Source organism: Muntiacus reevesi, chromosome 10 (genome assembly GCF_963930625.1).
Source record: "Muntiacus reevesi chromosome 10, mMunRee1.1, whole genome shotgun sequence".
NCBI lineage: Eukaryota > Metazoa > Chordata > Mammalia > Artiodactyla > Cervidae > Muntiacus > Muntiacus reevesi.
This window is the reverse complement of record NC_089258.1, coordinates 32,193,635-32,209,911: the sequence shown is the minus strand read 5'-3', so window position 1 is coordinate 32,209,911 and position 16,277 is coordinate 32,193,635. Positions and strand designations below refer to the sequence as shown.

Here is a 16,277-nt window from a genome sequence, read left to right as displayed (position 1 = left end):
AGGATCTGTTTCCCAGAGGTGCTACTTTCTCATCAAACCTGATTGGTCAGGATGACAACAGTTCATAACCTCCAATTCACAAAAGTGGTTTGGGGTGAAGACGCTGGAAGAAGGATGGTGAGTTTGGTTATAGCCTATGTGATTACCGGCAGGACTTGCAGGAAGGAAGCTGACCGAACCTCAGACTGAGGAAAATAGCCCCATCCATGAACACATCACACTAGATCTCTCCCTGGGTTTGCAATCCACGGTGAGTGGCTGGCGGTGATTTCCATGGAGGAAAGGGTTGAGACTTTATTGTCATCACAGTGGTTCATTCCCAGACTCATCTGGGAATAAAAGAGTTAAAGAGTTAAATCTTTCTTTGGAAGAAAGAATAAATAAGGAAGCCAAAAGGAGTGAGGCAGGGGAGAAGTGGTGAAAATAAAAGGATTCTGGATGATTTTAGTCTTCACTGATTTACCAGGTATGTGACTTGATGAAAATGCCTCTTAACCCTTCTAAGCCTCAGTTTCCTCATCCATAATCAAATCCATCTCAGAGTATTACCTTGAGGCTTAAATGAGGTCACAAACGTCAAGCACTTAGTGTGATATCTCATAGACAGTGCTTCGTTATATTTTTTGAGTATCTATAGTATGAGTTAGGCACTGAAGCAACACCAGCGGATACATAAACAATAACATAATTTCATAGGGGTAAGTGCTCTGAAAAAAGTACAGCAGTAATGGAATAGAGAGTAACTGAGTGGGTGGGGAAGAGTGGGGCAAGGAGTACATGATTTTAAATAGTGACAGCAGAGGAGAGACATCAGAGCAGAAATCTAAACAATGAGGGACTTTCCTGGCAGTGCAGTGGTCAAGACTTCACTTTCTAATGCAGAGGATGAGGGTTTGATCCGTGGTCTGGGAACTAAGTTTCACATGCCTCATGGCCAAAACACCAAAACCATAAAACAGAAACAATATTGTAACAAATTCAATAAAGACTTTTAAGATGGTCCACATCAAAAATAAAAAAAAAGTCTGAATAATGAGAAGGAGCCAACTATCCAAGGTTCTGAGAGCAATATTCCAGACCAAGAGAAAAGCAAGCAGAAAGACCCTGAAATGAGAACTGAGTTTGGTCAGAGTTGGGACTAGAGTGAGGCGAGTGAGTAGATCCCTCTCAGGGTCTAACAACTGCATGATTAGATCTTGTCTTTGTTTTACATGCTGATATTTTGTTCATTGTGAACTTTGGGGGTATCGACTTTCATTTGTTTTTTTTTTTTTAAGTTTTGCATTAACATAGATGCCACGCCTTAAATTTTGCCCCAAGGCGAGTGCCTCACCTCCCTTCCACCAGTCGTGACCCCAGGCGGAGAAAGAGGAGAAAGAGACAGGAGGAAACCGAGCCAGTATTCCTGCTGATGTTACCACCGGTGTCCTTTTCTAAAACCAGCTTGAACATCTGGAAGTTCTCGCCATGAAATTAAAAGACGCTTACTCTTTGGAAGGAAAGTTATGACCAGCCTAGATGCATATTAAAAAGCAGAGACATTACTTTGCCAACAAAGGTCTGTCTGGTCAAGGCTATGGTTTTTCCAGTGGTCATGTATGGATGTGAGAGTTGGACTGTGAAGAAAGCTGAGCACCGAAAAATTGATGCTTTTGAACTGTGGTGTTGGAGAAGACTCTTGAGAGTCACTTGGACTGCAAAGATCCAACCAGTCCATACTGAAGGAGATCAGTCCTGGGTGTTCATTGGAAGGACTGATGCTGAAGCTGAAACTCCAGTACTTTGGCCACCTCATGTGAAGAGCTGACTTATTGGAAAAGACCTTGATGCTTGGAGGGATTGGAGGCAGGAGGAGAAGGGGACGAGAGAGGATGAGATGGCTGGATGGCATCACCGACTCAATGGGCATGAGTTTGAGTAAACTCCGGGAGTTTGTGATGGACAGGGAGGCCTGGCATGCTGAGATTCATGGGGTCACAAAAAGTTGGACATGACTGAACGACTGAAGTGAACTGAACTTAACTACCACCGGTTGGGATACTTTCCGAACAGTTGGGATGGGCCAGTGGGCAAGGCTATTATGATTCTGTGATCATATGATTTAAGCATGAGGTTAGAGTTACAGAGAAACAATCTAATGATAAATAGCTCTGTTTTCCCGTGTTTGAAAAACTCAAAGCCAGATTATACAGAGATGTAGCTGCCAGATTTTGCTCAGATCCCCCAAATTCCAAGTCTACCAGCTTCCCCTGTCCTGACTCCTCTGAGGCCACATGTGTTAATGGCACAGAGTCTCCCCCAGATCACTTTAGCAGGGAAACAATTCTGTGGCCCCTCCAGCCAGCCCCTCCCGGGGTCCAGCACTATGCTTCTGTCACCACTCTTCTCCAGCCGCAGGTGACCTCCCTATTCTAGAGTTCTCTTGAGACTAAGCAGCTTTCTTCCCTCTTAGTTTGCATTTCAGGGCTCCTAGAAAACTTTGTGCAAATAAGCCGCCAGTGGCCTGCCAGGTACGTTACTCTCTTTCCCTCCCCCGCTTTCCTCCCTTGCTTCCCCCCTCTCTCCTTTATCAGACATATTCTTTGACTACCTATATATGTGCGTCACCATGAAATTGAAAGATGCTTGTTCCTTGGAAGAAAAGCTGTGTCAAACCTAGACAGCATATTCAAAAACAGAGACATCACTTTGCCAACAAAGGTCCATATAGTCAAAGCTATGGTTTTCCAGTAGTCATGTATGGATGTGAGAGTTGGATCCTAAAGAAGGCTGAACACTGAAGAATTGATGTTTTTGAATTGTGATGCTGGAGAATATTCTTGAGAGTCCCTTGGACAGGAAACAAACCAGTCAATTCTAAAGGAAATCAACCCTTCCAATATTCATTGGAAGAACGGATGCTGAAGCTGAAGTTCCAATACTTAGGCCACCTGATGAGAAAGCTGACTCACTGGAAAAGACCCTGATGCTGGGAAAGATTGAGGGCAAAAGGAGAAGCAGACAGCAGAGGCTAAGATGGTTGGATGGCATCACTGACTCAGGGGACATAAATTTGAGCAAACTCTGGGAGATAATGAAGGACAGGGAGGCCTGATGTGCTGCAGTCCATGGGGTCACAAAGCGTCAGACACAACTGAGCAACTGAACAACGACAACAAATGTGTGTCACCATACTGGGGATGCAAGGATGAATAAGACAGACATGGCCGCTCCCATATTGAGCTCTCGATCAAGCAATGATAATATCCTTTCATGAAGAGGGAGGTGTGGTGTGCTGTAAATATTCATAGACCGGAAGGAAACGGCTAGAGCCGCCTGTTAGTTTAAAATTGAGAATGAAGTTCAGAGAAAGAAAAAGTAGTGTTCACACCACAGTCCTAGAACTCTGGTCCTCTCCTTTCCAGACCCATATACTCTTTAAGTCCTTCCACTGAGTAATAAAGACCTCACTGTGGGCCCAGAGAATCTTTAAAGGGGAAGGAAGTAAAGGTGTGTGACGTAAAGCAGAGGGGTTTATTGGGAAGCATTCAGCCGATGGCCCGCGGTCTTTCCCAGATGTCTGGCTAGTGCAGCCCTGGGCTCCTTCTTACTTCACTGTCCCCGGGATGGCCTGTCGGCAGGAGAGAGAATCCCCAGTCCTGGCTGTGGCTTTCATGCGTCTTTTTTTTTTTTTTCTTTTCATGCTTCCTGTGTAGACTCCACTTTGACGTGTAATGCTTAGTCGGCACAGTTTTGATTATCTGGAAGCTGCTTCCGTTCCATGGGGAGACCAGAAGTCTGTGATGGACACTAAAAGCAAGGAGCGTGTCCCTATTAAGTCAAATAATTGATTTCTTTCTCTCTTTTTATTTTTGGCCGTGTTGTGCAGCAGGGGGGATCTTAGTTTCCCAACCAGGGATGGAACCTGTGCCTCCTGCACGGGGAGCCTGGGGTCTTAACCACTGGACTGCCAGGAAAGTCCCTCAAATAATTTCTTAAACTCCGTAATCAGTCCATTCTCACGTGGGACATGCCCTCACCGCCGAAGGATAGCTTTCTCAGGACTTTCAGGTCTTTTGAGAAAGACCTGATATATTTTGTTATTTCTGCCTTCTTATCTTCTATTTTTGTGGGCTTGTAACAGAATGGCACCCCAGAGACTGTGTGCATGCATGCATGTATGCTAAGTCACTTCAGTCGTATCTGACTCATTATTTAATGGACTGTAGCCCTCCAGGCTCCTCTGTCCTTGGGATTCTCCAGGCAAGAAAACTGGAGTGGGTTGCCATGCCCTCCTTCAGGGGAGCTTCCTGACCCAGGGGTCAAACCTGCGTCTCTTGCATCTCCTGCATTGGCAGGCAGGTTCTTTACTTCTAGTGCCACCTGGGAAGCTATCCCAGTGGCTGGATACATAACACACGTGGCTCGACAATTGACATTCTGTTTGACCTTGTCTTGCATGGTCTAATCTGTCTAATCTTAAGCAGCTTCCCTCCCTCCAAAGCAGTTGTTAACAGGGAATTCAGCCTGGGCTCAGGCGTGTAGATCTAGAAAAAGTCACTGACTAGGAAAAGATAAAGGGCTTTCTACTCCCACACCCAGAAGATGGATATGGTTGCCAAGGGAAAGAGGCCAAGAAATGTATTCCCCAGAGGCAAGGTTATCTAAAGCTTCCCAGAACCTTTTCGAGCTAGAATAGTTTTTTTTTTTTTCCTTAAATTGTTTAGTCTGAGGTGAAAGCTGAGAGCAGGTGCCTGGCTGCTTGGAAATCAAGATGATCTGCAAATACAGGCAGAAGGTTTTGACTGTAGGGTCACTTTTGGTTTCCTTATCACCTCTGGCTCTCTGGGGTGGCCTGGTGATTTCCTGGTGTGTCTCTGAATGGACTCAGTCTTGCATTCCTTGTGACATACAAGTCTGGCAAGTAAATAGGACCACTTGCTTGGCTGGGTTTGAGGGACCATCCAAAGAGACACAGAGGTCCGAGTTCAGCCACGCTGTACAGAATCTTCCCTCGCTTGTACCAGGGAATGTAAAAATTTCACTCTGTTATGACAGTTGGAGCAATTAACATTCCTGAGAGAGAATTCAAATGCAAAGTGTACCTGCCAACTATTGTCCCCTAGGGGGAGGAATGTGGGAAAATCGAATCTCTTAACAAACAACTTGTGTGAAGAGCCTTATTCCTAGGAAATCAACATTTAATATATCATTCTGGCAAAATAATATCCCCTAAAGCAGTGATTATTAATCCAAACTGCATATTGGAATCATCTTGGGTGGGGTGTGCTGTATCCACAGGGGACTAGATCCTGTACCTTCCTCCAGTACCAGAATCTGTGGATGCTCAGGTCTCGTAGATAAAATGTTAGGTGTGTATGTGTGTGTTCAGTTGTGTCTGACTCTGCCGCCCCATGGGTTGTAGCCTGCCAGTTTCCTCTATCCATGGAATTTTCCAGACAAGATGCTGGAGTGGGTTGCCATTTCCTCCTCCAGGGGCTCTTCCCAACCCAGGGATCAAACTCATATCTCTTGTCTCCTGCACTGGCAGCCAGATTCTTTACTTGCTGAGCCATCAGGGAAGCCTGTAAAATGGCATAATGTTTGCAGAAAACCTGTGCACACCCTTCCAGATACTTTAAATCATCCCTAAGATAACTTAACAATACCTAACACAAGGTAAAGGCTATGTAAAGATTTGTAAATACAATGGAGAATCTATGGAAACAGTTGCCAGCAAATTCAAGTTTTGCTTTTTGGAATCTGCTGGGATTTTTTTCCACATTGTTTTTTAAGCTTTTTATTTTTATTGTTTACTTATGTATTTATTTGGCTGCATGGGGTCTTGGTTGCAGCGTACAGACTCTCTAGTTGTGGTGTGTGGATCTTAGTTCCTCCACCAGGGATTGAACCAGTGTCTCCTGCACTGCAAGGCAGAGGTTCATCCACTGGACCACCGGGGAAGTCCCTCCACATAGTTTTGATTCATGGTTGGTTGAATCTGGGGATTTCGAGCCCTTGGATACAGAGCTTTTGTTTTTGTTTTCTTTTGTTGTTGTTGTTTTATTTTTATTTAAAGACCCAACTTTATTTTCATTTTCTGGCCATGCCACATGGCTTATGGGATCTTAGTTTCTGGATCAGGGATCAAACCTGCCCCCACTGCATTGGAAGCTCAGGACCACTGGACCGCCAGGTAAGTCCCAGATATGGAGTTTTAATAACTTCCCAGGTGAGTCTAAGGTGCAACCAGGCCAGGGCTGAGAACATTGTCCAAAGGAATAGTCACCTGATTCCCACTCCAGGTGAATAATCTAACCCAGAAAAAAGAAAAGAAAAAGCACCGTTAAGTGGCACTAAATTAAACCAGCTCACTAGCCCACTGCAGCAAGTAGAATAGTTCAGTGGGAGTGGTTCCAACCACACCCCTGCACATCTGCAGAAGGAATGGAGATGCTCTGCTGACTTCAGCTTTACTTTTCCTCCCAAAGTAGCCAGGCGTTTTCCCCAAATGGCTAGATGAAATCGCCTATACTTTCTCCACTGACTCCACATTTTTATTATCTACTAATACTCCAGTACTGATAGAGGCTTTCTGAAGCCTCTTTTCTGCTTCATTACTTAGTACTGCATCAATTTCACATGGTTGTAATTACGTTAGGGTTAGTGATCTTAATATTAAAGAATTTACCTTTATTACAAGAGTAGTAACAGTGAAATATTTTCCAGAAATAACCACTGTTAATAGATAAAGTAACTCAAGTTTAATAAGCAGTTGCGCTTTGTCAGCTGTGCTTCCACGCAGCAGCTGTTTCATCTCCACAGCCCTATGAATTAGACACCACTGTTAGCCCCATTTTACAGAAAAGGCTGCTGCGGCACGGAGACATTAAGTAGCTCACCTGAGGTTACCCCGTCAATAACTGGTAGAGATGGGATCCAACTCATGCAATGTGATTCCAAAGCTCTTAACAAGTTGTATATACCTCACAAATTATTTGGCCTCTCTCTCTGTGTCTCTTTCTATATAATGTATACTATATAATATGTTACACAATTTTATAACACAATTTTAAATACTATTTTATAGATACATATATGCAAGCGAATAAAATATAAATGTGTATAAATATAATATATATTATGATATACATTATATATTATATAATCTGTATATATGTATACAGGAAGTAAGTTTTTTTATTGAAGCATAGTTGATTTACAATGTTGTGTTAATTTCTGCTATACTGCAAAGTGATTTAGTTATATATATATATACATTCATTTTTATAATCTTTTTCATTACAGTTTATCACAGGATAGTGAATATAGTTCCCTGTGCTATACAGCAGGACCCTGATGCTTATCCGTTCTATATATAATAGTTTGCATCTGCTAATCTGAAACTTGGAATCCATCCCCTACCCCCACCCACTGCCCCTTGGCAAACAAGTCTGTTCTCTATGTTGGTGAATCTGTATCTGTTTTGTAGATAAGTTTACTTATGTCATATTTTATATTCCACATATAAATAATATCATATGTATTTGTCTTCCTGACATTTCACTTAGCATCCAAATTGCTGCAAATGGCATTATTTTGTTCTTTTTTATGGCTGAGTAGTATTTCACTGTATATACAGATATGTTATATTTTTTAAGGAAATGTGTTTTATATTATTTTTGGAAATAATGGTGACAATATAAATGCTCATATTCTAATATTTAGTGTACTATAAGTGCTTTTAATGGAACATTTCTAATTGGGTGATCTTGAGCAAGGTTCTTAATCTCTTCAGGCCACTTTTTTCCTCTATACAAAGGGGATAATAATGATACCTGGCTCATAGGGAAGTTGAAATGGATTTTTACATGGATGAGTGCTTGGCAGAAGATACATATCAATGCTTACTAAATATTGGTTCTAAGTATTAAAGGAGATGAATCCTGAGTTAGCCAGGTCTAGTACTTGAGAAAAAAAAAAGATAGATGTTCCATTTTTATATTAGAGACTGACTCTTGTCATCTGTCCTAGAATTTCACCCATTTAATGCACTCTTACAAATGTTTATCCTAGTTTTCATTTTCTGATTCTATAGTTAATTTTCTTTATCATGACTATTTTTTGTGAGTTTGCATTCTGTCTCTTTCACAACACTTCTTACTTTTGAGAATCATTGTTGTAATGGACCTCTTTCTTTACATGTGTTGAGAAAAAAACTCTGTTGGTAAGTCCTAGTTTTGAAATGTCCAATCCAATTCTTATTAAATCTTCTATACATTTGTTTGTGTTCAGTCACTTCAGTCATGTCTGACTCTTTGGGACCCTTTGGACTGTAGCGCACCAGGCTCCTCTGTTCATGGGATTCTCCAGTCAAGAACACTGGAGTGGGTTGCCATGCCCTCCTCCGGGGGATCTTCCTCACCCAGGGATCGAAGCCACATCTCCAGCATCTCCAGCATTGCAGGCAGATTCTTTACCCGCTGAACCACCTGGGAAGCCCTAAGTCTTCTATACTGGTACTTAATTTAAAAAATCTATGTAGATCTAACTGTTTCTGAGAAGGATGTGCTAAAACTTCTTTCAAAAATGGTTTTATCTGTTTCTCCCCTAGTTCCATCACTTGTGGCTTTATATATTTTATGGCTAAATAGTTGTGTATATCTTCACAATTGTCATGTCAATTATATGGCATCATTATTTTTCCCCTTAGTCTATATTTTCGGGGGGTGGGGTGTGGAGAATTTAAAATCTATTTTGCCTGAAATTAAACTGCTCTTTCAGCTTTCTTTTGCCTCTATCTGATGAGTCTCTCCTTGTCACCTTATTTTCATTCTCTTTATACCTTCTAAAATTATCTATGTCTTCTCTGCAAATAAGTCACATTCAACATATTCCACATCCCTGTGGTCCAGCCTTCTTTCTCAGCACGCTGGTATTTCTCTTGTTTTAGTTACGAGTTGCCTTGGACACCCATGAGTTTTTAAATGTTTTGTTATTATTTATTTAGGCAGCAATAAAGTTATTTACTTACCTTATTCTTCAAATGGCATTGCTTCTTCCTCATTTGTCTTTTAATGCCATCACATTTCTAATTCCACCTCTGGTCTCTATTTCTGAGAACATCTATAATGCTTAATTTGTGTATTTATCTTGCTAGTCACTTAATTCTGCTCTGATGTTGGCTCTTCAGTTCATCATTTTTGTTTTATAGTGTTTTCATGCTTCAGATGTCTCTCTCTCTTCTTTTAAACTTGTGAGCTCATATTCTCTTGCATCTGTTGGCTACCCTGGTTGATCACGTGTCTGCAGGAAAGGCTAAATCCTGACCACCGTCTTCTCCAGATGGGTGGAATGGGCACTCAGGACCTCCATGTCAGCTTGCCCCCAACCCCCCCAAGAAATCCCACTTCTTAAACCATCTGTGAGCCACTTTATCCAGGCACGGAATTTTTGCAGAGCTGGTGTCCTAGGTTGTAATTTCCTGGTAAACAGATGGGGGAGAGCCAGGACATCTGTGACTAGGAAATTAATGACCACAGCTGGTCAATTTTCTTAATATGTATGAGATTGGGACCTTCTCTATATTTGGATTTTTTTGTTTATTTTAATGGGTATAGGCTGGAAGGGATCTTGTAAATGTGCATTTAAGCTACTCCCTTTCCCAGAAGTGTTCATCTGGTATATTTTTAACTTATTAACTTTATTGTACATTCTATTTTTATTGTGGTCTTAGGTCAGCTGAGGTCATTACTGAGTGGTGGTGGTATTTTTCCAATTGGTATGATTTCTTTAATCCCGCATTCAGTGGTCGGTCCGATGTCCTTTCCCACAGATTTCTGGGAAGTTTATTGACTCCTGGTTATTCCTGGCTCTGAGTTCAAGTTCCAGCTCTCTAAGCCTGCTTGCTCTCATGTGCCTCTTACCTCCTGAAGCCATTCTCTCTTCTCTATTCCATAACTCAGCTCCTGTTCTATGATTCTTTGCCCTGAAACTGCCCACAGAAGACTTCCAACAAGCTTTAAAAAAATATATGGTGACTTGTCTGAGGCTCTGAGGTGATCAAGGGTGGGAGTTATGTAGTCAACATCCCAGGCCCAGTCCTCTCCCTACTTCTAAAGGTTCTGGGTCCTTTCCTCTTATTATTACTGTTTTCAAATATTCATTTATTTATTTGGCTGCACTGGGTCTTACTTGCAGCATGTGGGATCTAGTTCCCTGACCAGGGATCAAACCCAGGCCCCTTGCATTGGGAGTGCAGAGTCAGCCACCACACCACCAGGGAGGTCACCTTCTTTCCTCTTAGAATTCCCCTCTCAGCTCAATTCTTTTATCCTACCAGGCATAAGAATGACAGTAATATTACCAGTCATAATAGTAAGCATAAAGAGAACTGACTGTGTGCCTGGCTTCTGTGATAAGTGATAGCTCAGTTGGTAAAGAATCTGTCTGCAATGCAGGAGACCCTGGTTCAATTCCTGAGTTGGGAAGATCCCCTGGAGAAGGGAGAGGCTACCCATTCCAGTGTTTTGGGCTTCCCTTGTGGCTCAGCTGGTAAAGAATCTGCCTTCAATGTGGGAGACCTAGATTTGAACCCTGGGTTGACAAGATCCCCTGGTGAAGGGAAAGGCTACCCACTCCACTATTCTGGCCTGGAGAATTCCATGGACTGTATAGTCTATGGGGTGGTCAGACATGACTGAGAAGCTTTCACTTTCACTTTCACGTGCCAGGCACTTCTTTAAAGATTAATCCTTTAATCTTCACCACAATCCTGTAACAAACTTAGTAAAAATAGCTGTATTTTACAGATTAAAAAAACCTAATTGTGTATAATTTGTTCTGCTTAAAAATGGGCCTTTAGAATAACTGACATTATACAGAGTGAGGTGAGCCAGAAAGATAAAGAACATTACAGTATACTAACACATATATACGGAATTTAGAAAGATGGTAACGATGGCCCTATATGCAGGGCAGAAGAAGAGACGCAGAAGTACAGAACAGACTTTTGAACTCTGTGGGAGAAGGGGAGGGTGGGATGTTTCGAAAGAACAGCATGTATATTTTCTGTGGTGAAACAGACCACCAGCCCAGGTGGGAGGCATGAGTCAAGTGCTCGGGCCTGTTGGGCTGGGAAGATCCAGAGGAATCGGGTGGAGAGGGAGGTGGGATGGGAGACCGGGATGGGGAATTCGTGTAACTCTATGGCTGATTCACATCAATGTATAACAAAACCCACTGAAAAATAAAAAAATTAAAAAAAATAAAAATTAAAAAAAATTAAAAAAAAAAAAAAAAAGAATAACTGACAGAGACTTTGAAATTTTGTTTATTCCTTCTCTCTTCCACAGTAGTTTCTGGGAGGTAAACTGGGAAATATGCAGATTTAAGTCTTCCAAAATAACAGTGATGCCAGTTCTTTTGAAAGACAAACATGGATACAGTCAATGGAGTGTTAGATAATTGCAAGATGACTCTGGGGCCACTCTCCTCACAGGGTTTATTGTCATCTAAAATCCTCATTCCATAAATTATAGAAAGAAATGATCTCCTTCACATTTTTGCAAGTGTTTTGGGGGACCTACCTACTAACGGTTATCTCTGCTCTACGATCATGGTTCTGCTGAATCATATTATGGACCATCCCATGATAACACAGGCTTAGACACCGTAGACTTAAAAAATATTCACAACCTAAAAGTTGAGAGTTATGTTTTATTCAGTAGGGATTTTTAGACGTCAAGCCCGTGAGGCAGCATCTCAAGTTACCCTGAGAGAATTGCTCTGAGGAGCTGAAGAGGGGAGCCAGGTTATAGATCTGACTGCTACATCCAAGGAGTCCTCAAGGGGCCTGGCTGAGCCTGCCCAGGGAGTGAGCCTCACCTTGGGAAGGGGACAGTGTAAAGGTTGAAGTCGTGACCACAGGACCAGGTGGGCCCCAACAAGTTCAGGTTCCAGGGGAAGGGAGTGGAGACAAAATTCACAAACCAGTATCTTAAGACTCCTACATGTATATGTGAGCACACACACACACCACTGAAAGGCTGGACATAGGACATCACTGTCCGTTTTGAAGAACTAGAGCCAGGATACAAAGGGAACCCAAAGACACAGGAGGGGAGTAAAGAAGAACAAGGTCTGCTATCAAGAATCAAACAGAGGAGGTGGAGGAAACGTCCCAGCAAGCAGTAGGGGAGACGACACCTGCCTTATACTTTTCACAGCAGGGCGTGCGACCTCTGTGAAAAAAATAAAAGATAAAAGATGTGGCAATAAGTCAATTGAGATAAAACAAGGACACTAGAAGAGCTAAGAAAAGAAAGCAAGGACAGAAAGGCATGTTAGAATGAATACATCATCATAGAAATAGCAAACAGAGCATGATGTATGCAGTAGCTGACTATGTGTGACGCAAAGAAGCAGCTTAAGGAAATCACGTGAACTTTAGAAGAAAACATAAAGAAGGGACTTCCCTGGTGATCCAGTGGTTAACGCTCAGTGCTGCCAATGCGGAAAACGTGGGTTTGATCGCTGGTCAGGCAGCCAAGATCCCACATGTCATAACACACAAAGAAGTAAAAGCAACTAGAAGGAAGAAAAGAAAAGCCAGAATATCCTTCTGACCGATGCTGCTGGTTGCTGGCCCCATGGTGATCCTCAGCCCTCTTCTCCCTCCCTCTATACATACATGGGATGAAGAAGCAAAATACTCACTATCTCAGCCTCCTCAGGAAGATACACATCTTCTGATCTGAAAACATGTTGAAAATACTTTAAGTGAGAGAAGCAAGTTGCAGAACTGTACAAGAAAAAAAAACTATGTGACACACACAAGTCACACATATACACACACACACATGCACGTAACACTACAGGTTGGATTCCACTGCCCCTCTCCCCCAGGCTCTGTTCCTCCACCCCTGTTCATATGTTAAAGCCTAATCCTCAGTATTTCAGGATGGAACTGTATTTGGACATAAGGTCTTTAAAGAGGCAATTAAGGTTAAATGATTTCATAAGGTGGGACTCTAATCCCATTTGAATGTCTTTATAAGAAAATGGATTTAGGACACACACACCCACACTCGTGTGCGTGTGCGTGTGCATGCGGAAGGCTGTTTGAGGACACAGGAGAAGATGACCATCTGAAAGCCAAGGAGAGAGGCCTCAGAAGAAACCAACCCTATGGACAACTTATCTCAGACTTCTGGCCTTTAGGATTGTGAAAATATAAATCTATCATTTAGAGTATCTAGTCTGTGGTATTCTGCTAGGGAAGCCCTAGCAAATTTATAGTGTGTGTATGTAATAAAATAAAACTGGAAGAAAAATCTATCAATTTTTGCTGAGATCACTTCTGAGGGGGTGGTTCTAGAAGGGACTTTTAATTATGCACTCCATCTTGTATGGTTTTGTTTGAACATATTACACTAAGCACAATTTCTTCCTTAATGGAAGTAAGGAATTTTTTTTTTTTTTAAGTTAGGTGGGATAGTAGAAAGGGAAAAAGCTAAAACATAGTAACCAACATGTCTCTGTATGTGGCTACACGTTTGCCTCTGAGTTGTCAACGATGCAACTCACAAAAGTACATCTTGTGGGTTACACAGTTCACTGTGTCCCGGTGATAAAAAAAACCCACTGAAGTGGCTCAGTCATGTCAAATTCTTTGTGACCTCATGGACTGTAGCCTACCAGGCTCCTCCGTCCATAGGATTTTCCAGGCAAGAATACTGGAGTGGTTGCCATTTCATTCTCTAGGGGATCCTCCCTACCCAGGGATCGAACCCGGGTCTTTCACGTTTCAGGCAACAGTTTACCATCTGAGCCACCAGGGAAGCCCAATAAAAGCCCAGGTCAGTAGTTAAAAGGTACCCACGTTGTGATGATAGTTGTATCAGTCAAGAATGCTCCGTGTGTCCTCACAAGGGTGACGCTGCAAGCATTCTAACAATTCAAAATATGGCTGGTTCCATGTGGCTGTTTCTCTATTGACCCTCAACATCACAGGAAGTGCAAGCAAAGGAAGTCTTATGGGGCCAGGATCAGATTTTTACTAATTATTCACCTTGCCTGCTTCCCTTGTTTACATACATGTCTGTTCTTGGCCAATAGTTACACTTGTGAGCCCAGTGTAAACAGATTGAGGATGCACGGATGAGGAACGGAGGGAGGTCCTCTTCTTCCCTCTTTCCCTGACCTGTGCTTTGAGCAAAACCAAGTGAGTGGGATTTCCCTGGTGGCCCAGTGGTTAAGAATTCACCTCCAATGCAGAGGGCATGGATTTGATCCCTGGTCTGGCAGGTCCCACATGACTTGGGGCGACTAAGCCCAGGTGCCACAAGTACTGAACACACACTCTAGTACCCTCTGTTCACAACTAGAGGAAGCACATGTGCAGCAATGAAGACCTGTGCAGGCAGAAAAAAATAAATAAAAATTTTTTAAAAAAAGAAGAAGAGAAAAGGAACTCACAGTCTAGGAAGAAAACAAACAACAACAACAACAACAAAAACCCAAATGAGTGGTGCCTATGACCAGCTATGGAAAAACTAGCATTATCTACCTAGTAGTTTTGTCTAGGGTTAAGAATAGAGGGTGGGAGGTGTTTATTGCAGAGGGTCGAGGAAAGAGCGTGGATTTCTTTTATCTTCTAACATGGACCAAGTGAGTCTACTGTGAGTGCATTTCACTTTTTATTTCATTTAAGCATTGCAACAACCCTGTGAGGTAGATCCTATTAGAGTCTTCACTTTTATGAATGGGGCCGCTGAGTCTGAAAGAGGTTAAAAGTTGGTCAAATCTCTCAGCTAGTAGAGGCGGAGGCAGGATGTGAAGTCATGTTGGCTGACTTGATATTCTTTTAATCATAAGAAGTCCTAGCATAGGGACTTCTTTGGCAGACTAGTGGTTAAGACTCCATGCTTCCAATGCAAGGGGTGTGGGTTCGATCCCTGGTTGGGGACTAGATCTCACATGCTGTGTGGTCCAAAAAAAAAAAAAAAAAATAGGAGACCTGGCGTCTGGTTCTATCACAGCTCCTTGCTGCTGTTGTTGTTTAGTTGCTAAGACATATCCGACTCTTTTGCAACCCCATGGACTGTAACCCACCAGGCTCCTCGGTCTATGAAATTTCCCAGGCAAGAATACTGGAGTGGGTTGCATTTCCTCTTCCAGGGGATCTTCCTGACCCAGGGATCAAACCTGCATTTCCTGTATTGGCAGGTGGATTCTTTCCAACTGAGCCACCTGGGAAACCCTGCTGTTACTTGCTAGCTGAGTGTTTTTTACAAAGCCCTTCCTGTCTCTGAGCCTAATTTTCCTCCTTGCTAGACAGAAGGAGGGCTCATTAGTTGCAGCATGCAAACTCTTAGTTGTAGCATGTGGGATCTAGTTCCCTGACCAGGGATTGAACCTGGGCCCCCTGCATTGAGAGCACAGAGTCTTAGCCATTGGACCACCCAGGAAGTCCCAGAGGGCTATTTTCTAATGTGATTTCCCATCCTAGACCAGACTCCATAAAGGAGGTGACTGTCATCCCCAGTCTACTTGACACTTCTCAGCTTAACACAACCTGGCAGATTTGATTGAGCCATGCTTTTTCTGAAAAAAACTTTCTAAACAGTGCTCCATGGCAGGGCTTTCTTGGAGAAAGGGTTATAGTTGGTCTCCTTCCAGATTTTCCAACCTCAGTATTTCATCTGCATTCTCTCCCATGCGTACCAAAAACTACCCGAGAAGGCACTAGAATACTGGGGGCTATAGCTGATATTTCCTGAATCCACACATCTGTGTGTAGTGTTTTAGGAAGAGAGAAGTCCCAGAGATAAGAAAGAAGAGTGGAGCGCATTTATTTCAAGCTCAGACTAGTAACAACGGCAGAGGTACTGTAGAGACCAGCAGGGCAGAGGTCACTGAGCTTCAGTGCTCAGGAGTCACCCTGATGGACACCCTCAAGTTTCAGATGGGAAACTGAGGCCCAGAAAACAAAAGTGAATCAGTGACAACCCTGGATTCCTAAATGTCATTTCAAGGTCATTTTCACCACACCCCTCAAAGCAGATGAAAATTGCCTCCTCCCCCCATCTCTCTCCAACTGCACCGCTTGGAAAAGGCCAGTGCCTGGTGGACATGGGTAGCGTGTTTTCAGCCCTGATCTCTGGAGTATGAACAGGCAAGGCCTTTCAATATGCAGGCAACACTCCCTTCGTTGCCTCTTTTTAATTCAGAACTTAATTTCTTCATTGTGGTCACGCCACACAGCACGTGAGATCTTAGTTCCCTGATCAGGGATT

The 16,277-nt window shown here is 42.7% G+C and overlaps 1 non-coding gene across 1 annotated transcript; it reads right to left on the bottom strand.

The window, feature by feature from the left end:
* Window positions 1-15,376: 15,376 nt before the first annotated feature.
* TRNAE-CUC (transfer RNA glutamic acid (anticodon CUC)) lies at window positions 15,377-15,449 on the bottom strand. Its single transcript has one exon. It is a non-coding gene; the product is annotated as a tRNA-Glu (tRNA).
* Window positions 15,450-16,277: the final 828 nt, after the last annotated feature.